The sequence below is a fragment of the Tachypleus tridentatus genome, chromosome 2, assembly GCF_004210375.1.
Source record: "Tachypleus tridentatus isolate NWPU-2018 chromosome 2, ASM421037v1, whole genome shotgun sequence".
Classification (NCBI taxonomy): domain Eukaryota; kingdom Metazoa; phylum Arthropoda; class Merostomata; order Xiphosura; family Limulidae; genus Tachypleus; species Tachypleus tridentatus.
Genome location: NC_134826.1, coordinates 71710153 through 71733127, shown reverse-complemented (window position 1 = coordinate 71733127; position 22975 = coordinate 71710153). Strand labels below are relative to the sequence as shown.

Sequence of the window (22975 nt, the reverse complement as noted above, 5' to 3'; positions counted from 1 at the left end):
TCTGAGACTGACTCACTAAACCCCTGGGGTTCGATTGAACCCAGGTTAAGAACCAGTGTTCTAGCCTTTATATGCAAAGTTTTACGACCGATTCAGATGTTAGGCTTGACTTCGAAACGCCTAATAAAGAAAACGTGATGGTTTCAGGCATTACGGAAAATAAATAAAACGTGATGTTTTACAGGCGAATGTGTGACGGAAAAGTATATTTAAAAACAGGTAGAATAAAGAAAGTTTGATGTCGTTAAGGTGACGATAATCCGAGATTTTTTTTTTTTCAAACATATAATCTTATTTTGTAAAGTAAAAGTGTAAACATGTTTCTGTTAATAAGAATAACAAACAAATACACAGATAAGAGAAGGAAAGGTCCACTAAGTGTTTCAGAAAATAATTATTCAAGTCAGTGTCTTATGAATTAGTTATAATTATCTGGAACTTACGAGACAGAATCCAACTCATCCAGCCACCCTCCCCCCAAAAAAAAGAATGAAAATCATCGCGGAATTGCATTAATCAAATTGTACAACGGTAAGTCTACGGATTTACAACGCCAAAATCAAGGATTCGATTCCCCTCGGTGGGGTCAGCAGATAGCCCGATGTGGCTTTACTATAAGAAATCACATATACACATTAATCAAATTAATATACACTTTATCACGTATTAAAGTGGAATAAAACACTTCACAACATTTAAAAAGAAATAAAATACGTATTAAGACTTTTAATAAAGTAGAGAACAACGTTTCGACCTTCAGACCTGAAGATGACGTAAGAAGGTCGTAACATTGTTCTCTACTTTATTTTAATAAAAGTTTTTAATATCCATAACAGCTGTCTAACAGATATATTTTTACTTCAAGTGGATTCCTTGTGATCACGAAAACTATGTATTAGATAATTTTAAACTAGGAGTCATGGGGACACGATAAAAGTGAAGACGAAATTTAATTGGTTTTGTATAAAGTATCTAATTTTTATGATATATTATAGTATTTAGCTTTTTACAAATATGCATAAAAACAAAACTCGTTATATGACTTGGCATGGTATCAAATAAAAATGTTATAGCAAAACATAAAGCCAGGTGGTTAAGGCACCTGACTCGTAATTTGAGGGTCACGGGTTCGAATCTCCGCCACACGAAAAATACCCCCTTTTTCAGCCGTGGGGTGCGTTATAATATGGCGGTCAATCCCACTATTCGTTGGTACGAACATATCATACCAAAACACTGAGAGAGAGAGAAACTACAACAAAATAAAATAATTGTTTGTATTTTCAGATACCGGTGTTTGTTAATATCAAACTGTTTGGTACTTATTTTTATAACCAGTACTGGTTTACGACTTGTTATTATTAAAGTACAATAAAATCCAACAAAAATACATGAAAACCAATTAAACAAAACACTACAACAAGTGAAAAAAACAACACAATATCATAAACCTTTATTCTTACCTACGAAAGACCGACTCGCGCACACCACAACTATACAGCAAATCAAATAAACACAACATAACCATAGAAAACACCCAGATACTAAGTAAGGAAACAAATATAAACAGACGCAAAAAGCAAAGAAGCCCTACTTATACAACAATTAAAACCAAAATTAAACTTATATAAAGGAAGATCTTTATATCTATACTAATTAATAACCTGACATCTAACTGCAACGCCCCCTATAATCCCGTAGCCGTTTACACTCTCGGCCCCAGACACGGGCCCGGCAACGATCATTTGCAAACTCTCTATTTGTTAATCTGAATATGACCTAGGAAGTTCAAAACATTGTTATCAGCTTATCAATAAACGTGTAAACGCCCATACCAGCCGTTTTGAGATACAAGATAAGACTTTTGTAGCTCCTGTTATCTATTGATGAAAACTTCAATTATAATTTCAGTAGAAATTAATCACTTCAATAGAATAGTATTAGCATAGAGGCTGAGGACGCTGTAATTAAACGATTTTGGATTATCCCCACACTGACCGGACACGCTCTAACTGACAACCGTGCCCTTTGACATTAGAGAAACTCAACTCACAATTTGTGAGTTGCAAGTTCGAATCTCGTCATTGAACATGCTCGCCATTTCAACCATGGACGCGTTATAAAATGACAGTCCGTGCTACCATTATTCGTCGATAAAGAGTAACATAACGGTTGGCGGTGGGTGGTGCTGACTAGATGCCTCTATTATATTAAATATTACAGAAGGATAGCGCAAACTACTTATTAAAATAAACAGAGAATTGTAATCAGTTCTGCACGTCGTCACAAGGACATTTCCACCAAACTGTTATTTCTTTCCAATATCAAGTTGTTATTCAGCCTCGAGAAACTTTAAAAAACACGTCAGGATTTTGTTATAATTAATTATATTTAATTGCTTTCTGTTTTTTTTTAATTTTCTGACGGATAAATTCAGCATCCACTAGTTGACGGATGTTTAAAACAAATTTAGTTTCATTTCTTAAACTGAAACATAGCGGCATCTAGAAATTTATCAAAACAGTGTTTATTTGTTAGTATATTTTCCATTTCTCTTTTCTATTCGGCCCGGCATGGCCAAGCGTGTTAAGGCGTGCGACTCGTAATCTAAGGGTCGCGGGTTCGCATCCCCCGTCGCGCCAAACATGCTCGCCCTTTCAGCCGTGGGGCGTTATAATGTGATGGTCAATCCCACTATTCGTTGGAAAAAGAGTAGCCCAAGAGTTGGCGGTGGGTGGTGATGACTAGTTGCCTTTCCTCTAGCCTTATACTACTAAATTAGGGACGGCTAGCACAGATAGCCCTCGAGTAGCTTTGTGCGAAATTCAAAAAACAAACATCTTTTCTATTTATATCCTCCCAACAACTGCTTCCCATTGGCTCAGTGATAAGTTGGAAGTTTTATAAGGCTACAGTTAGGGGTTAGATTCTCTCGGTGAGCGTATCGCATAATGTTTTGCGCTAAATAACAAACAAACATTCTATTTCTATATGTTTTCTAGTGACTGATTACTGAAACTATCGCTGAGAATCTAACATTAAGGCAAGTTCAAATGCTGTTCCTACATGACTATATATCTCGTACGTACTAACACGGTTATATAAAACGAAATAAATACACGTACCAAAAACAAGAGAATCTGGAACGAGTTATAAAATAAATACGCATGCCGTAAGAAAAGACAGATTGGTACAGCTTGTAGCTGTAGTCATCAAGCTTCAAACGACCTTCAATAACACCTGAAGTTTCATTTTAAACATATATTCCACAGAAGGTGCGCACCTGGTTTTAGTTTAACGAGCATTCTACAAATTGTAGTCGATTAATTCGGCAATAAAGACAAACAAATGTGCGGAACAGATAATCTTAGATAGGCACTTCTACGCTAAACCTTTTATTTTATTCGTTACATCAAAAATATTTTTATCCCTATGGTAATTATCCTTTTCTTACTCATAACAATCGCTTAGATTAAGAGCATTAAGTTAATAAAAGAAGAGATATGATTGGTTGTTTGAAATTAAGCACAAAGCTACACAATGGGTTAATTGTGCTGTGCCCACCAGGTGTATCGAAACTGGGTTTCTAGCGATGTGGGTCTACAGACATACTGCTGTGTTCTTAAAAAATTGATTTCGATACTCGTGATAGTAAGGAAACAGATAACCATTTGTGTAGCTTTGTGCTTGAGAAAAACCAACCAATCCCGGTTGGGAAAGCTATAAAATCCATGGTTAGGTTCTCAACTGTGTGAAGAGTACAGACAGATAGACTCATTATGTATTTGTCTTCTACAATTACATAACGTTTCACTGTCAGAGGACTTACTGACATAATTTCATGCGATGAAATAACTGGCTTTGTATTGCCGAATGTTCACCTGAAAGAAAAGAGGTTTAAAGATAAAATAATTGGAAATTTTAACACGAGTGGTAACTTATGCGTACGTGGGCTGAACGTCCAGGTCAGTGGCACCTGTTCTGATCGGCTTTTTGATTGATTGACTGATTTTATGGAATTAAGCACAAAGCTACATAATGGGCTATCTGTGCTATGCCCACCACGGGTATCGAAACCAGATTTGTAGCAGTGTGAGTCCGCAGACATACTGCTTGCTGTGTCACTGGGGAGCTTTTTCAAGTGTTATGCACAAAGCTATTCCATGGACTACCTGTCTTGTGCCCACGACAAGTGTTGAAACTTGATTTTTAGCACGATAAGCATTCAGATTTACCTCTGAGCCTTCGGAGACTGCTTGAAGCAAATAACGTGGTTGATGTACTACTTTTATAGTGAAGATCCTAGCATGTAGTGTCCACTAGGACTAGCTCGGTTTTATGGACTATTTGCAAGCTTCGGGTCCCTGGCTAATTATCTCAGCAACTTCTTCTCTCGGCGGTCCTTAGTTCAGAACAATTCAGTCCTCGGCTCTGACACAAACAGTGTCTTTTACAAACAGTGTATCATTTTATTACTTGTTATGTTTATACTTAGGTTTCATTACAAAAATAAAACTCAGAATGCAACTCGCTCACCATTTGACTGCAAAAATATTAAGTTAAAGAACAAACGTCCAGGAATAAGTTTGTTCGTTTTTTGTTTTGTTTTTGAATTTCGCGCAAACGAGGACTATCTGCTCTAGCCGTCCCTAATTTATCAGTGTAAGACTAGAGGGAAGGCAGCCAGTCATTACCATCCACCGCCAACTCTTGGGCTACTCTTTTGCCAACGAATAATGGGATTGACCGTCACATTATAATGCTCCCACCGCTGAAAGAGCGTGAATGTTTGGTGCGACGGGGATTCGAACCCGCGACCTTCGGATTATGAGTCGAGCTCCTTAATCACCCGGCCATGCCGAGCCCAAGCATATTGGAATGTATGATCTCTGCGTCAAGAGAAGCAGTAAGGGTTCGATTCTGCATGATGGACAGAGTATTCGTTGTACAGTTTTACGTTAAACAACAACAACAGAACGAAAATAAAGATTTCCCACGGTTGTTGACAACGAATCAATCATATTATCGTATTTGTGAGATTATGTGTTACAGTTACGGTTACAGAAAAGTTATGTGAAATAGACAGGTAGAAATTTATAAGACAGAAACAACTTTGAACCATACATTAACAACTGTTGTTGTCGCCCTGTGTGATTTGGCAGATAATCTGACAGATCTTAACGATTTGCCTTAAAAAACAAACAAATCCAAATCTCTGAATCAGAAACACAGAAACCTTTTTTGGGGTGGTATTTATATGTCCGTTGCAATCTGTCTTTTGAAATTTCGTTTATATGAATTATAAAAATGTAAGTATTCTTTCATGCAAGGTACTGGGGGCCAGTGCATTTGAACTCCGGTTCCATGTGCCACTAGCAGATGAGAGTGGTGAGTTACTCTTTCTGGACAGGATGAACTGTCTATAGTTCATCAAAACATCTTCAAGGATTTGAGTATTTATACCGCTAGAAACTGGGTTTCTATATTCGTGGTGGGCACAGCACAGTTAGCTATATGTGTAGTTTGTGCTTAATAACAAACAAACTTAGGGGATTTGAATACTGTTGTTTTAAAAAATATATCCAAAGGAAAAAAAAAAAAGAGAGAAAATATATTAGACCCTCTCAACATGTTAGTGTTTGTTTGTTTTAAAACATAATCTTTTTCTGCCATCTACTGTATCCAACATGAGGAATTTAACTTCAGATCTTATCAGTGCTCAAGTACCGCTTTTCCTTCAGGGTTAAAATAAAAACCTTAACAGTCAAGTTGCCATGAAAGTAAGAAACATGAAAAAACATTTTTAATTTCAAAGTATCTAATAAGGTTATACACCAGCAGAAGTTTATAGCTGTTCAAGCGTATATGCATGCAATTATCTGGAGTGAGTTTCATTTGAAACCTTTATCCAGATAATAGTGATGGAAAATTGTTTTAATTTTAATTTTATGCAAATACACATTAACTATATCCTTGTCCCACAAACAAACTAAGGTTAAGAATATAAAATATGTTATAGGAATAGAAATGAAAGCTCCAAAGTTTTTAATGAAAATATAATATGTATAAATTTTTTAGGACTTGCCTTTCCTTCTTCACGCATGTACTTATTGACGTCACACTACAAAAACAAAACAAAAAACAAACAGTTTTTTAACACTTGCGCACGTAGACATTCTCACTGTAGTCTTCCACGTGCAAAACATCGGGAATATCGTACATATAAATGTCATGGTTACAATAACAATTTTGTCCTTTTTAATCTGGAATATTCATATCAATAAGGTTTAAACTTAATTTGCTTTTGAGACTTGGTTCATATATACTACAAAACTAGTACCATGTGTAAGATATAGATACCAATAATACATCCTCTATCTAGGATTATATATGCTGGTATATGTTACCAGTAATAATACATTCTATCTGTAGAATATAAATACAAATATTAATTCATCCCATCTCTAGGATATAGATTCAGTAATAACACAACTTATCATTAGGAGTGTGTTTTCTTATAGCAAAACTACATGAAGCTGTCTGCTGAGTCCACCGAGAAAAATGGAACCGCTGATTTTACCGTTGTAAATCCGAAGACTTACCGCTGTACAAGCGAGGGATTTATCGCTAGGCTATAGATATCTATCATAATAGAAATAATACTGGAAAAGCAAATTATACATTGTGTTTTTAGGTACTCCTGTCTCCTGCACCTACTGAGCTCCTATATGCATTGTTGGTCTTTGCTTATACATTAGATATGAATCTCCGAGAAGTTAGTACCACACAATTAAAGCCGTCCTTTTCTATACGAATCCAAGTTCTTTGACAAACTCTCCAAACTGATAATTAGTTGTTAATTTGGGCTCTAGAAATGGTTCAGTATGGCCAAGTGGGTTAGGGCGTTCTACTCATAATCCGAGGGTTCGAATCCCGGTCGCATCAAATATGGTCACCCTTTCAGCTATGGGGGGCGTTATAATGTTATAGTCAATCCTACTATTCGTTGGTAAAAGAGTAGCCTAAGAGTCGGCGGTGGGTGGTGAGGACTAGTTGCTTTCCCTCTAACTTTACACTGCTAACTGAGGGATGCATGGTACAGATTGCCCTCGTGTGGCTTCGCGCGAAATTCAAACAAAATTAACATAATAAAATTTAAAATAAAGATATGTTGTTTTTATGAAATAAAATGGAGGTGTTAAAACCCCTCATGCCCTTTCTTATGACATCATGTAGCAGTTTTGATACTAATTGCTCAAGAAATGTGACAACGTGTAAAGAACAGATACAAACACATGTGTTGATGCTTATTTATGTATATAGCCCATTGTGTTTCTTCTTTTCGCTTCACTTAAAAACAAAAAAAAATATATCACGTTTTTTAGATTAGAAATTCATTGGGAGGCAAACTCAAAAAGTAGCTTTATGAGAAAGCCCAACAACAAACATGCTATTAATTCGTAATTTTTGGTTTTGTTCTTTGTTTTGCCCTTTAATGTTCCAAGTAGGCGGAGCAGACCTTCTAGCGTTGTGTAAGCTCGCAGTTTTTCACAACATAGATCTGAAGCGTCACATAAACTAGATTTTGTAAGATAAAAACGATGCTTGTTTTTTTTTCATTTAACCTTGTGCTTGTTGAATCTTGTGTCCTCATTTCAACTGTAGAGTTGTTTTTCATTCGAAGAGTAAAGGAAAACACAGTATGGAATACAAGTAATCAATAACATGATGCAATAAGAGGGTCAAGGCTGCCGCATAAGGCTATAGAGATTAATTTAAATAATTTATCACGACTTATGTTTTCAACTTGTTAAGGAATGATTAAATTAAGTACTAGAGGTCCTGTGTGATTGGCTGATATTCAAAAAAAATATATGGAGCCTTAAAGGAGTCAAAAAGTGTGAAATTAACAATACCGTCTGGTATTACCTTTCATATTTTCTTTAATACCTTTCTTAAGCCTCTATTACGTCTTCATGTGACAACAATATTCTTTTAAGTGGTGAAGTAACCATGAGGGGGGAAAGCGATAGATTTTACGCGCAGGGAAATTTCTATAGAGAACAAAGTGTAACTTTACGAACTCCTATTGTAACTTATTATTTTATTAAGTTTGGATTACTGGTGTAATCTCTCCCAAGTGCACACGTTTTACTGTAAAAGTTGTAATATAATAATAATTATTATATCAACAAATAAACTTAAAACGAATATATTTTACTTCTTCGCTCCAAAGAGGCCTAACCAACAATCTTTTGAAACTAACCTTCGTTTCATGGTGTAAAATAACTTATTTATCAAGTTTTTTGTAACATAAAATAATACGAGAATATATTAATATATATATATCGAAAAACAAACAAAGAAAAAACTCCAAACTGTTAGGTCAAAGGTGATTACATTTTAGCCGAAAAATGGGGATACAATAATAAAAAGTAATAGAATACTTTTAGGTTGTTATTGATTGGTTGAATTTCGCGCAAAGCTACACGAGAGCTATCTGCGCTAGCCGTCCTTAATTTAGCAGTGTAAGACTAGAAGAAAGACAGTTACTCATCACCATCCACCACCAAATATTGGGCTACTCTTTTACCAACGAATAGTGGGATTGACCGTCACATTATAACGCCTTCAGGGCTGAAAGGGCGAGCATGTTTTGTTGTGACGGAGATTCGAATCCGCGAATTACGAGTCGAGTGCCTTAACCACCTGGTCTTGTCGGGCCGATATTTTTAGAAGTTAATATACATAAAAAGAACACTGTCTTCAGACCTTCTGTGCAGTAGCAGCCATATTTATTCGATTATAATATTTGCCATAACGTGTTGAACTTTCTGATACCAGATTAAAATATTTAAAATAAATTAAATTTTACTTAAGTTATAATACAAAAATATTTTTATAAGAAGACTAAAACTTTCGATAATTTGCTAATCTTTAACGTCATACATTTAAAGTTAGTACCTTTTCTAGCCGTTAGTGCGTAGTCGTAAACAAATTCAATCGTTTGGAGAAATTATGATTAATATGCGTATTGAATTTAATAATTAATTTACTGTATAAAGTAGTATAAGTAAGTGTTACATTTCTCTCTCTAAACTCTATTTAACTGTAATATTATTTTTTTTATAAACTTACGAATGTGTATATAAATGATTAAAACACAAGTTTTAATAACGCATTTAGTACACGGTTAACGCTCCAATGCTAACTTTAGCCTATGCTATTATAATTTAAAGTATTGTTATAATAAGGTACACGAAACCAAAGGGTCAGTTGTTACCGGGTTTATAAGCTGTAATTTAGTTTTGGTTATCATATATTTGAGTAAAGTATGGGCGTAGTAATTATTCAACAAGATAAAACGTGTTTTGTTGACCTTTGTTTTAAACTCAATTTATCCATGAAGAGTCAAATTATATGCTCTTCCGTTTCAGTCTCCCGGTGGTACAGTGGTAAATCTACGGATTTACAACGCTAAAATCAGCGGTTCGTTTACCCTCTTTGGATTCAGTAGATAGCCCGATGGGGCTTTGCTGTAAGAAAACGCACATTCTTTCGTTTCATTGGGCCCGACATGGCCAGATGGTTAAGGCACTTGACTCGTAATTTGGGGGTTCGAATCCTTGTCACAACAAAACATGCTCGCCCTTTCAACCATGGGGCGTTATAATTTGACAGTCAATCCCATTATTCGTTGGTAAAAGAGTAGCCCAAGAGTTGGCGGTGGGTGGTGATGACTAGCTGCCTTCCCTCTGGTCTTACACTCCTAAATTACGGACGGTCAGCGCAGATAGCCCTCGTGTAGCTTGCGCAAAATTCAAACCAAACCAGAAGTTTCGTCGTGTTTTTCGTTTTATAAAAATATAGTTTACAAGTTCGTTTTGATATCTAAAGGTATGATAATCAATAAATTCCCCAAATGGTTAACAATTTAACGTTTGAAGGTTTTTATTGTTATAATTATAAGAACGAATAAGTGAAAGCAGAGAGAAATGTATTAACATGTTAACCACAGTCCAGTAAGTAACTTTCGACCGAAACCACGTTCGTCAAACCGGTTGGGATACGAAAAACGTAAGTACATTATTTCATCTTGGCAGTAGTTTTGGTTTTATATTTTGTAAGTCACGAAGGGATTTGAAAGACACAACCATAGACGCTCAGAAACTTTGTTTCTTTTCGGTCCCGCTTACGGAATTGAGGTTTGGTTATACTGGGAAAGAAGAAAGGTCTTACTTGATGGGTATGATAGATACCGAATTACCTGAGATGGGTCTAGTCTCGCTTAATGTTAACATTTTAATCATGTAGAAAAAGCTGTGAACCGAAGGTAGAGAGGACAACCTGGATGTTCCTAGAGTGGCGGTGAAGACAAAGGCTGTGGTTAAAGTAACGAGTTCCTGGACTGAGCGGTTACAGTTCGAGATATATTAAACTAGGACAAAATTAGATTGAAAAAATTGCTGAGATGTTGGTTATAACGTGTTTTAAACCTTAACTTTGCACGAGAAGGCGCTTTTTTGGGCAGGAATTACAAGATCCAACTATACAAGGTTACAAATTTTGTTGTGGGATGGATGACGGGAGTACTGCCTGAGAAAACTCACTTTTACGGCCAGGGCGCCGAATAAAATACTCTGACTGTACTTGGTGAAGACTGTAGCGAAAGTAAAATGTGGTTAATACATACAAGGCTATCAACAATTATACTGAAGTTACAATTTAAGAAAGACGTGGAAAAGACTTGGTAATCGTTCTTCAGGTGTAGTTGTAGGAAACTGGGCCTGGCTGTTGGTTGGGTTCGGTTTAAACCGTACAGTTGGGCAGTGCCCGAAAGAGATGGAACCTCCCGAAGGTGTCGCAAGGTTGTTCTTCAGTTTGTGGTTTCCAGGCCTTCTTGAGAACTCTGGTCTTGGTTTTCCGACTAATGTTGTGGCTGTAGAGGTCTGCTTCGTTGGAACGTTGGTCTGTACTGCTTGGGTCGTGGGAAGAGTTATCGTGTCTTGACGGGTCTGAGTGGATTTATCGCACTCACTTGTTGGACTGGAGGCTGGGTGTTGTTGTCCTTCACCTGTGGAATACATAAATAAACATTAGTGTTGGGTGGAGCTGAAATCGGTGTGGAGAAATATAAGATTGGAGTGAAGAAGGGCGGGCTTTTCTTTCTGAACTGTAGTGGTGATTAACCACGGGGGCGGTCGGTTCTGAAATGGAAGAAATAAAATATAACAACCAGTAGTTGACGATGTGGTCGGGCTACTTATTACCTTCTTCATGAATTGTTGTCCTAGATCAGACTTGGTGGACAGCGTCAAGTTTTGGTTCAGTGGCTGTTGTGAGCGGGTGCTGGTTATTTTCTGAAGAGAAAGAAAGATAGACGTTTCTGAGGAAGACTTTTTTGTTTGTTTGTTTGGGAATTTCGCACAAAGCTACTCGAGAGCTATCTGTGCTAGCCGTCCCTAATTTAGCAGTGTAAGACTAGAGGGAAGGCAGCTAGTCATCACCACCCACCGCCAACTCTTGGGCTACTCTTTACCAACGAATAGTGGGATTGACCGTACATTATAACGCCTCCATGGCTGAATGATCGAACATGTTTGGAGTTATGGGGATTCGAACCCGCGACCCTCAGATTACGAATCGAGTGCCTTAATCATCAGGCCATGCCGGAGGCTATAGCATTTGAACTGGTATTTAGTTGAATTTTTTGTCACGTTCTAACAATGTAATTTTATTGTATCACTGGTCGACTTGTGAGGTACCACAATCCGGTTATTGTTGTGTGAATCAAACCCAGAACCTTGCATTTAGTACCAGGCTCTCTTTTCTTTCTTTCACCAATGGCTGGCGGTAAGCTTATGGGATTACGACACTAACATTCGGGGTTCGATGTCCCCGCAGTGTACACGGCAGGTAACCCAGTGTGTCTTTGCTCTACAAACAAACAAATTTTCTTTCTATAACTAAAGAAATGGAAACATTTGTGAAGTATTATAATTCTGATAAAACTTTTTACGTTTATTATTCTATTTTTGTTATCAGAACAATAAGCAGTTTGGAATGAAGCTAAACTGGTGTGGTAATTGACACCTAGCTCGTGTTTCTTGTTTTGTTTTTCAAACCCTATAATTCCATCATTCAACAGCCTTTTACTAGAACCACGAATAGAGCGAATCAAGAAGTTGAGAAACTAGTTAATAAAAACATGAAGTTTAGTGGTCTAATCATAGACGTAAGAAAACGTCACAAGACCCCAATAAAATGACACTTTGTCAGATGAAATCATAAAATTAAAAACTGCCCTACTTCGTTGATTATAGCTTCGATACCTTGTTCTTAAATCTAGGATTGCAGTGAGAAATAAGCACAGAACTATGAGTGATGAGTTGCGTACAAAGTGTGGTAACTTTTCTATATATTTGAACGTACAAATGTGGTAATCTTTCTGTATATTTAAATGTACAAAGTGTGGTAATTTTTTTTGTTTATGAACGTACAAAACATGCTCACAGAGATTGAACTAAAGACCTTTATAACATGTTTTGTATTGTATTTTTCTACATGCGTTGATATTGGGAGTTAGGGCTAGTTACATGTTTTTCATGTAGACAGAACATAAAGCAGCTTATTCTTAAGCTAGATTTCCACTACTTTTTGTTCTTTACAAAATATCTGTTGTGCCTTCTTTTTACATCTCGAATCTCTGTCGGTGTTTGGGTAAGAAAAGTTCATACCCTGGAGATTCTCTATGACCTCTTCCTCCTCCCCGTACTTATATTCTTGACGGATTAGTATTTATAACTATAGAACTGAATATTATTTTGATCCATGTATTGTGGCTTATATATAGTGATTATTTTATTCTATCAGCAGAATGTCAAGTTTGTTGGTGGCATTTTTAAAAAATTGTTTAATAGATATATATATGTATTTATTATTATTTACAATACATATATATTTATTTATTTATTTTTATATTTAAAATATAAGTTAAGTGGGAAGAGATATTTAGGACTAGCTTCATCATGTATGAGGTACCTGTCTAGTTCGCATAGTAATTCGTTTTTCATCCACTTCTTATTAAAGTACATTATTGTAATATGTAGAAGTCTATCTGGTATGGTTGGTATGTTCGAGTATTTGTGAATGAACTGAGATGATATAGTTCTTGGAACTCTGTATGCAGTTGTGAGGAGTGTGTTTTGGATTGTTTGTAGTTTAGTTTTAATTATTTTGTTGCTTACAGTTATCCATGCTGGAGCTGCATAATCTATTACAGGTCTAATATATATTTCATAGATTTTTAGTATGTTATCTGTAGATGCTCCACTGTTTTTACCAGTTAGACTCCTAGCACAGTTAGTTATTCGCCAGACTTTATTTTTAATTTCGTTGACATGATTAATCCAAGTTAGTTTTGAATCATAGGTCAGACCTAAAAGGTTTGCCGATGGGGCAATCTGGAGTAGAGTGCCATTCATATATAATTCTGGCTGTTGTTTTTTGTGTTTTGTCAATTTCGTAAAGACTACGAGTTGTGTTTTTGCTGTGTTTATTTTATTCTATATTTTTGACAGTATTCACTTATTCTATTTAGTTGCGGTTGTATGCTAGTGGCTGCTATCGTGGGTGTTGCGGCACTTTTCCAGACTGCCACATCATCTGCGAACTGTGAAGAGAATCCATGATTGGGATCCCTCAGTGGCATATTGTTTACATAATGATGAAGAGTATAGGGCTAACCACCCCTCCCTGAGGAACACCAGCTTCAGGAGTAAAGTATTCAGAAAATGTTCCTTCAACATTTACTCTACATTTTCTATTTTACGAAAAGTTAGATAACCAGCGAATAATTCCTCACGGTAGTTCCATTTCATTCATTCGGAACCTTAGGCCATCGTGCCAAACAGTGTCGAATGCTTTCTCGATATCAAGGAAGCAAGCGACAGTACATTCTTTTTTATTGAAGCTATCTATTATGGTTTCGGTTAATCTGATTAGGTAGTCTGTCGTTTGTCTAAATTTTCTGAATCCATTTTGTTCTTTTGGTAATTTTGATGTTATCTCCAAGAATGAGGAGAGTCTATTACTGATTATTCTTTCAAGAATTTTGCCTACACAGCTGGTCAGGCTGATTGGTCGGTAGCTATTAGGTTTATTTGTTGACTTTCCTTCCTTATGAAATATTAATATATTTGCAAGCTTCCAAAAAACTGGGATGTTTCCTGAGGATAGAGATAAGTTAAAAAGTGAATTTAGGTGGTCAAACAATTTCGGAGTGCCCTTTTTTAGAAGAATAGCTTGTATTTCATCTTCACTTGGTGCTTTGTTTTTTGTGTTTTTTATTGTTTCGAATAATTCTTGAAGGGATATTTCATTTGTTAGTAATGTGCTTGTATAATCTGTGTCGGAACTTGTATTTGTATCAGTTATGTTTATTGGAAAAATTAGTTCACATTGATGTTTGTTGTTTAAGATGCGATTAGTGACTTTATTGTAGAAATATGTATCCATATCTGGATCAGTGTGAGTTTTAAAAGTATTCAAGAGTATTTTTACAGATACTTTGGTTTGTTTGTTTCGAATTTCGCGCAAAGCTGCACGAGGGTTATCACAAGACACTCGACTCGTAATCTGAGGGTCGCGGGTTCGAATCCCTGTCATACCAAACGTGTTCACCCTTTCAGCCGTGGGAGTGTTATAATGTGACGGTCAATCCTACTATTCGTTGGTAAAAGCGTAGCCCAAGAGTTGGCGGTGAGTGGTGATGATTAGTTGACTTCCCTCTAGTCTTACACTTCTAAATTAGGGAGGCCTAGCGCAGATAGCCCTCGTGTAGCTTTGCGCGAAAGTCAAAACAAAGAAAAAAACAAACAAGTAGGTTTAGCAAATTTCAACCAAAAATTAAAGTGTAGCAAACTTAACTGGAAGAGGTTTGATGTGTCGACACTTTGGATCACTATCTTTGTGTCTTATATGTAGTGTAGATAAAAACATCATCTAACACCTGGAGTTGGCGGTGAGCGATGTTGACTGTCTGTCTTCCTCTCTGAAAAAACGTCTACGCAACACACAAACGGTGAACGTAAATGCGCTTCAAGAGCTGTAATAAAACGCCTTCCTATCAGTCTCTGTTCACCAATTATGGATAAGAAGTTATGTGTGTGTTTTTGTATTTGTAAAAGTATCTGCGATCTGTTTCGAGATAATTTTGATTCTTTTAGAAAAATGGTCAAGTGTTATTAATTTGTGTTTCGATTAAACTAAAAAACCTTTCGACAATTGTTAGCAATTAAGATGAAGTTTGCAACCATTGGATAAAAACCTTTCGACAATTGTTAGCAATTAAGATGAAGTTTGCAACCATTGGATTAATCTGTTTCCCTTCTTGTTGTATTAATTAAAACTTAATGTTTTTATGAAGAGGCTGGAATAAAATAGAATTCTTTGAGGAATACAAATACGTCATTGATATTTCCTGCTCTTCATTTTCAGAAGTAGGCTTAACAAATTTGAACCCAAAAAGTGTAGAGAACTTGTGATAGGCGTTAATAGGAGGAATTAAATCATCGAAATGAAAGAAAAATAATTCACACTAATTATGAATGGAGAATAGAACTTTATAAACAACTGTAACAAACAAACGTTGTGAAATGCTACCATCGTTATAAAGTATTTTAGGTAAAGCGTTATATACAACAAATTTATAGATCTGCTTGCTGTATTTTAAGTGCAAAGCTACACAATGGGCTACGTGTTTTTGTCTACTGTGAGAAATCGAACCCCGTTGTAAATACTGGGGGTCGGGGCCAGGTATGGTTGTACGCACCATTTTTATTTGGGGTAGAAGGTCTGTGAGCAACAACATGTAGTTAATTTGCCAAATATTGTTTTCTTTTTTTAATTGTGATCAAATGTTATGTTTGATACTGTGTTCACAAACCAAGTTTCTTAATGTAAACAACTTGAATATCGTCCTTGGTTGTGAGTTCTATTTACTATGAATTTTTTCCTCGTGAATCCTGAAGATCAAATAACGAGCTGTGTGCATTTTTGTTTCTTTACTGTTTTGTTTTTTTTATACCTCTCAGTGGAGATAGACACACTAAAGATTCTATTTGGATGAATTTTATTACGTCACTATTTTGGATTCGTTTCCTGCAAAGTTACTTGAGGTCTGCCTGACTATTGCTGTTCCTAATTTTCGTTTCCCGTCGGAGTTACGGTAAATTTATGAACTTATAAATCTAAAATTCGGGTTTCGATTTAAGCCAAAGCCTTTAAGCAAAAACAAATCACGTACGCTTGTGAGCGCACACACAAACCGAGTAAGCAGTATTAAATTTGTTTGTGTTTTTGTTTTCTGTTGTTAAGCTCAAAGTCAAACAATAAGGTATCTGTGTTGTGCTCATCGCGGGTATCGAAACAAGATTTTCAGCGTTTTAATCCCTCATATTTTCTGTTGAGCAACCTTGAGGGGATGGAATAATATTATTTTTTATTAGCACTTAATAACATTAGGTTTAACTTGCTTTCTTTCTTGCAACTATTTTGAACATAATCCTTAATACTGAAATTAATACATTTTCATAGAAAGAAATAACAGGTTTTAGTAAGACAGGTAGAATGGTTATTTTATTATTCATTCATATTGGATATACAACACCGTTTTGTGTTGTATAATATTCATTATTTTGTGAGTTAATATTTAATGACTGTTTAGTTTTTTTTACAACAGGAAAGTAACTATTTTATGGGCAGTAGTTTGTTTGTTTTTTAATTTCGCGCAAAGCTACACGAGGGCTATCTGTGCTAGATGTCCCTAATTTAGCAGTGTAAGACTAGAGAAAATCCAGCTAATCATCACCACTTACCATTCGCTCTTGGGCTACTATTTTACTAACAAACAGTGGGATTGATCATCACATTATAATGCACATTATAACATTAAAGGCGAGCATGTTTGGTGCGAAGGGGATTCGAACCCGGGACCCTCAGATTACGAGTCGAACGCCTTAACCCACCTGGTCAGGCAATAGTCGTGACAAATTTTCTCGCATTACTCGGTAAGATTTGAACAACAACTGTGTGGCTGAGTTGTTGTTGTAGTATTGTTGATGTCAAACTACTGGAGTCTTCGGTATTTTTCTCATTACATTATAACGCCATTTGTGTAGTCTGTTGAAAATTCGAGGTCTCAGTGAATAAAGTATATATATATATATATGACTGGCGAATGCAAGTTAAGAAGAAGAGTAAACTGTGAAGTAAAGTTCAATCAGAAAAAAAAGCTCAAAAACGGGAAATTAGTCATTGTGTGGGTGATTTGTCGTAACGGGTGATATTTAAAGGTAAGTTCCATGGCTTAATAGAGATAAAAAGAACATTTTGTCTTGTCAAAGGGTATTAAAGTACTTGAACCCCCCTGTGTGGACTTTGACGTAAATAAAACAATTATATGAAGTTCAGAATACAGCTGGTGGTAGCCCACGGGACGGCGTAAGTGAATTATTTACTGATACTACGAGGGCTGTTCAAAAAATACGCGGACTGTTTGAATTGCGCGGCTCCAGTTGGTTCCAGGGGAATCCGCTTGGTGCCGCTAGGTTCGCACAGATCAGCTGATTACGACGCCATTTCCCGATTGCAGATATCTTCATTTATGTATTAGCTACGCGGTTTTAAGTAAAGTGCGATTTTTTCGTTTGGCGGATTTCAGAATGAATGACCTGAAGGAGCAACAACTTGCTGTGAAATTTTGTGTTAAACTTGGAAAATCTGCGATTGAAACTTTTGCTATGCTTAACACGGCTTACGGTGATGTTGCTATGAAGCGTACGGCATGTTTCAAGTGGCATGAACGTTTTAAGGATGGTCGACAGTCCATTGAAGATGATGAGCGTCCTGGACGTCTGTCCACGTCAACGGACGACCCACACGTCGACAAAATCAACACCCTGGTGCGGGCAAATCGACGTCTGACTGTCAGGGAGCTTGCTGAAGAGTGTGGGATATCAGTTGGATCTTGTTACGAGATTTTGACCGAAAAATTGAAAATGCACCGCGTTGCTGCGAAATTCAGCCCTCAGAAATCGTGAGTTTTTGGCCAAACACTCGATCACTGTTCTTCCCCACCCCCCTACTCACCTGAACTTGCTCCTTGCGATTTTTTCTTGTTCCCCAAACTCAAAAGACCCTTGAAAGGAAGAAGATTTGAAACGATTCCCGAGATTAAGGCAAATGCGACGAAGGAGCTGGAGGACATTACAAAAGAAGCGTACCAGGACTGTTTCAACAAGTGGAACCACCGTTGGGATAAGTGTGCGCGTTGGGGAGGAGAGTACTTTGAAGGGGTCCCAGACCTGTAACTTCTAAATAAAGTACATTTTATTTGATGACGTCAGTCCGCGTATTTTTTGAACAGACCTCGTATTGTGATAAGAGTAGAGAAAAATATTTTGTCTTATCATTTGGATTCTAAAGTAATTGAATCAGCATAAATGGACTCTTGACAAGAAAAGATAACTACTTGATTTTAGATAAAACTATGATATTTCATAGTGTAAAGAATTTTCGTCCATACGTTTGGCTTTTTTTCAATATATTATTTTGAAACAAATGGATTGTGTGCTGTCTGTTTATTGTTGGAAATTATCGCTAAAAAGTCATACGCATCTTCTGTAGAAAACTTCTAGCCTACATATACATAAAAGCCTGACAGTTAATTTGTATCAGTTTATTCTTTTGTATTAAAAAAACGTTTTCAAGTCAACATAGGCAGATACAATAAATTTAGTGGTTGGCGGTTTGAGACTGTGAATCTACCTATACTTTGAACTGTGAGTGAGCTGTAATAGTCATGGTTCAATCTCACGACTTGGTCAAACAATAACAGGTCAACAGGTGAAGGTGAATGCTGTTCACTCACTGCTTTCTTTCTAGTCTACAAGTTCAAAATTCACCCACTGCTTTCCCTCTAGTTTATAAATTCAAAATTTATAGAAAGGTTAAAAATCAGGAATATGCTGTACCTAGTATTCTATAAACTAACATAAGAAGTTAATATTCGCTTGTCAGACCATCTATTACATATTGGTGTGATAAGATAAAACTCTGTGCCCCCCAGTGGCACAGCGGTATGTTTGCGGACTCACACTGCTAAAACCCGGCTTTTGATACCCATGGTGGGCAAAGCACAAATAGCCCATTGTGTAGCTTTGTGCTTCATTCTAAACAAGCAAACCAAATGCTATGAAGATGTGCTACGATCGATTAGAAGTGAGATGAAATATCCTTTAAGAATATAATTTTTACACGACAGCAAAACTCTTCGTAACAAACCATACGATATAATTAATGGAAAATTTATTGTATTAATATCATCTTTAAAAAAATATATCGAATTTCCAAGCCTACAACTTCCAGCTATTTCTCTATCAAAGTTTTAATGTGTGTACTTTTAAATAATGCATAGAAATATATATTTTTTAAATTTAAGTACCTACTCGAACTTAAGTCAGGGGCTTGTATGGCTATCCTGAGGAATCACGGTTCGAATTCAAATATCGTCAACACGCGCTACGCACGCTGGTACTGCGGGTACACTGTAAAAGTAACAATCCCACTACTACTCTCCAGGTAATGTATCTATAAATCCTCCGTTGCCGTAAAGGAACGACCGTTGTTTTTTTTTTTTTTGTCTATCCTTCGTTGTAGTTAACTTGGTCTTCACTGTTCATTTATCTCCCTGAGGACCGACATGACTTGATGGTTAAGGTGCTCGGAAGCACTGGCCACAACGGACTGAGTTCTCTGTGGGGAGGCACAATGTCAAGTGTGAGCCACTAGTGGACCTTCAGAATGTGTTGTCACCACCATTGCACATAAAATTGTGTCCCATGAAACAGTTTGTCACAACTCTTGATAAGGACTCTGCAGCCTTCAAGTACCTTCGAGGCTTCTTCCCTAAGCTGTCTGAGGCAAAGGTCAAAGTTGGTGTCTTCGTTGGACTACAAATAAAGAAGATCCTGGAGTACACAGAATTCTCCAAGAAGCTCAGTAGGAAGGAAAAGACGCTTGGAGCAGCTTTGTCACAGTGGTTCAGGGCTTCTTGGGCAATCGCAAGACCGAAAGTTATGTGGAACTGGTTGAGGCTCTGGTGAAGAACTACGGCAAAATGGGCTGCAGGCTGTCCCTAAAAGTCCATATCCTTGACGTTCATCTTGATAAATTCAAGGAGAACATGGGAGCATAATCAGAGGGGCAAGGCGAGCGCTTCAATTAAGATATACTGGACTTTGAACACCTCTATCAAAGAGCATATAACGAAAACATGATGGAAGACTATATTTGGTGGCTGATACGTGGAAGTGATTTACATTACAGTCGCAAATCTCGAAAAACTATTCACGTTTAAACATTTTTGTTCATTTCTGTATAACTTTAGTATAAATACATGTAAATTTTGATTCGTATGTTGTTTTATTCAGACCTTATGTAAATGAAAATGTGCAAATTTGTTGTCCGTTTTTGCATAGAAAATAGGTTAATTACTAAATTTCATTATCCAGGTCACAAAAGCAAAGTTTGAAGGGAATAATGGCCATTTTCTGTACTTTTACAACATCAGCAGTTAAGAAATAACACTTACTATCAAGGAACAAAATTTGTGTTACATAGTGTAATCTGTAATATTAGCACGAAATTCAGTATAGATTTTCTTGGAAAAGCTCACATAATCGATACCAGTTTCAACAGGTGTCTGTAAAAGGAAGTTTAAAATTACTTTTGAAATCAAACTAGAAAGACAAATAAAAAACAATTCACGGTCACGTATGTATGTAACAAGAAGGAGAAACAAGCGAACCAAGGATTATATACTAATCACACGGTTAACACCTTAAGAAATAAACTTTCCAACATCTTAGAGTAAATATTAATATTGACACTAAAACTATAAAAAATAACTCCGTTACTTTGTTTCAACAATACTGTAAACAAAGACAATTTTGTTACAGTTAACCTTACACTACTTACAAATAACAATGTAACATTAACAGTATCTTTATTATAGGTAACCCTACGCAACTTACAAACAACAATGTAACATTAACAGTATCTTTGTTATAGGTAACCCTACACAACTTACAAACAACACTGTAAACATTAACTAGCTTTGTTACAGGTAACCCTACACTACTTACAAACAACACTGTAAACACTAACTAGCTTTGTTACAGGTAACCCTACACTACTTACAAACAACACTGTAAACATTAACAGTATCTTCGTTGTAGGTCACTCTACACTACTTACAAACAACATTGTGAACGTTAATAGTACGATTCACTCGTCAGGAGTCACGTGGAATCAATCATCTTTCACTGCAGTGTGTTAGTTTTCTTTGTCTAGTGGTTTTTTATTATATACTATATCCACATGTTCACGTTTATTTATGTTTTAAAGTACGCACTTTTCAAATATTTAAAAATTAAGAGCTAAATTGATTGAAAAACAGTAGAAATCTAACAGTATATGTCTATAAAACATTAGCTGGTCTAATTCGATTACAACTTTTAAAGCCACACAAAGTGGTACCTTTTCATGAGCATATTAACATGCATATTAACATGCATATATTTTTTAAGAATTTTTAAGAATATATATATATATATATGTGTGTGTGTGTGTGTGTGTGTGTACAGGTTATTTATGTTCCAAACATTAGAATTAGACTTCGTGTTGCTTTGGGAGAGAAATTAATGAATATGATCACCAGGGTCACCACCAGGGTGCCACTCGCTGTTAACCAGAGAAATTTATATTGTTTGATATACGTGAGACCTCTAAGCTCATCGACTAATTGCATTTCTAGGAATCTCAAACAAGTCCTGGCTACATTAATTATGTGTTATTGTTCCGTTTACGTCAACCGCAGCTGACGGGATACCAAACCTTAATTCCAGACTTTTAGGATGAGATGTTTTTGGTTAGATTTGTTTCCACTGAGGGCAGTAAAAGCATTAGCCCAGAGAACAGACACAATCGTAGGCTACTTCTAACAACTCCTTCTCTCTGAGATACGTTTATTATGATCTATCTTCTTGGTTTAAGAAACTGTTCTGTAACTAGGGGGTTAAGGCGCTCGATTTGTAATATGAGGGTCTCGAGTTCGAATTACGCTCCCACCAAACATACTTACCCTTTCAGCCGCGGGGGTGTTATAAAGTTTCGGTCAATCCCATTTGGTAAAAAAGTAGCCTAAGAGTTGGAGGTAGCTGGTGATGACTAACTGCCTTACCTTTAGTCTTACACTACTAATTTAAAGATGACTAGCGCAGATAGCTCTCGTGTAGCTTTGCGCGAAATTCGAAAACGAACAAACAATAATTAACTGATCTATTAGAGTTTTTTGGAGCCACTTTGTGTTTCCTTTTTCGATTTAAAATTGTTCAGAATAAATTTAACCCAAACCTTTTAATGTTGCAAACTCTCTCGTTATCTGTGCTTTCTCTTCCGTAAACAAGAAGACCCATCCATCCACCCACCTACCCCTCAAGAAAAAAACAAATACACCGATGAAATTACACTCATTTGATGTCGAATGAGGGACATAATTAATTAAATAATGAGTTAAAGAACTCAGTAGACGAGTTATGAGTTTAATAACTGAAAAGTTCCAACCAATAAATGTATTTGGTTTTCAGTGGGTAGGAATTACATTTAAAAAGGCGGTCGAACCCCAAAGGACGCTATAGAATCGTGAGGGTGAGGACAAGTTACGTTAGATTTAAAAAAATCTAAAAAAGCTACATCTTCTTTGCTATCTGCTAGAGAGGGCTATCTGCGCTAGCTGTCTCTAATTTAGCATCTAGTCATTGTCATCCCCCGCCATTTCTTGGGCTACATTTTAGCTAAGGAATAGTGGAATTGACCGCCACGTTATATAGCCCCCCACGGATGAAAGGGCGAG

General features: G+C 36.4%; 1 protein-coding gene and 1 long non-coding RNA gene across 2 annotated transcripts in view; one reads left to right on the top strand and one right to left on the bottom strand.

Annotated features, from left to right (window-relative positions):
• The window catches only part of LOC143244192 (low density lipoprotein receptor adapter protein 1-A-like), a 28543-nt gene extending 8001 nt beyond the window's left edge, over positions 1-20542 (bottom strand). The window contains exons 1-2 of the mRNA XM_076488426.1: positions 19509-20542; positions 1464-11074 (exon numbers count right to left, since the gene is read on the bottom strand). The gene's annotated coding sequence lies outside the window, so the exon portion shown is untranslated. The remainder of the gene's footprint in view (positions 1-1463; positions 11075-19508) is intronic.
• LOC143244193 (uncharacterized) overlaps positions 1-22975 on the top strand; it is a 64747-nt gene that overhangs the window by 23638 nt on the left and 18134 nt on the right. The window lies entirely within an intron of this gene.